General features: G+C 36.2%; 1 long non-coding RNA gene across 1 annotated transcript; it reads right to left on the minus strand.

The window, feature by feature from the left end:
• Positions 1-417: 417 nt before the first annotated feature.
• Positions 418-1,240, minus strand: LOC125851999 (uncharacterized). The gene is made up of 2 exons (XR_007444954.1): positions 1,131-1,240; positions 418-821 (listed from the first exon to the last, which is right to left on the minus strand). It is a non-coding gene; the product is annotated as an uncharacterized LOC125851999 (long non-coding RNA).

A 1,240-nucleotide genomic window follows, 5' to 3' on the forward strand; every position in this document is an offset into this window, starting at 1 on the left:
TCCATAGACCCTCCACTCAAACACGGATGAAAAAGATAGCGTAGCAACAAGCAGGAACAACAACAAGAAAATACAATAGTCGGGAATGAAGAATCAACTGATATAAAGAGTCAACAACATTGTTAATATTATTACAATCCGAACTACTCCTAGCACACGCAGTTCTCCAGTGAGTCTTACACTGCAGGTTGCAAAATATGATATTTGAGGTCAAGGTTGTTAGTAGACTTTGAAATTTCTCAGAGAGCTAATGCAGATACAGATTAGAAACTCTGTGAGATGATAACATACAGAGGCAATAATTNATTGAACTCATTGACTAAACTTGCTTCAGAATCAACTGACATTTCAAGACATTTTCCTTCACTATCTTTAAGTACAAAATAAGTAGTTCTAGTGCAAATTTAATCTTTTAGATTAATCTCATAACTACTATCACACTTCTTCATTTGATAGAACCTATTTACATTATTGGCTGACATATAGTATGCTCTGATGCCAATGTTCAATAAATCACTTTTTAATTAACTAAGATATGAGGCAGATATCAGAAAGAATTACTATAACAAAATTGTAGACACACTTGGCAACGATGCACGAGTTAAGTGACTTTAACACCACTTGGTCGTTTTCCTTCCATGGCATCCTTCTTATTACAACAGTCAGCACATAGAAATGGACCTTGCCAAGGCTTTGAGCTTGTCGAGAAAATTGAACCAGCATGTACTGATATGCCTTCACTTGCAGCAAGGTCGACCTGGCAAACAGCACAGATGAAGAGGCCGGACATTGATGGACCATTTGAATCCTCACTCCCCAATCTGCAATCCACATAATAACACGATGATCAAACTCTTCTTCTTGGAAAAATTCATAGAATATTGAGAAAAAAAGTCAAGAATACGGAGATCCAGGTAGAGGGAAACATGCCAACCACCTCGTATCTATGTAAGGAGACCACATTTAGGCTAAATCTCAACGCTTATCAACGTAACAATATGGTTACATAGTTATGGTATTTAACAATCAATCTTGTCTAATTTATTCAATTCAAAATCAACAGAAAACAAAAAGCTTCATGAAGTATTAAACTAAAGCAAGAAGGCTTCAAAGTTCAAGAGAATTATGACCTTTCAGCAAGAATTGCTGAGCCTTCTTCAAACAGTTCCTCTACAATGCCTACAGCTGACAGCTTTTTCGATAGTTTAGCAACAGATTTATGCGACTTTCTTCTGAAGAA

Source organism: Solanum stenotomum, unplaced genomic scaffold, assembly GCF_019186545.1.
Source record: "Solanum stenotomum isolate F172 unplaced genomic scaffold, ASM1918654v1 scaffold31419, whole genome shotgun sequence".
NCBI classification, from domain to species: Eukaryota; Viridiplantae; Streptophyta; class Magnoliopsida; order Solanales; family Solanaceae; genus Solanum; species Solanum stenotomum.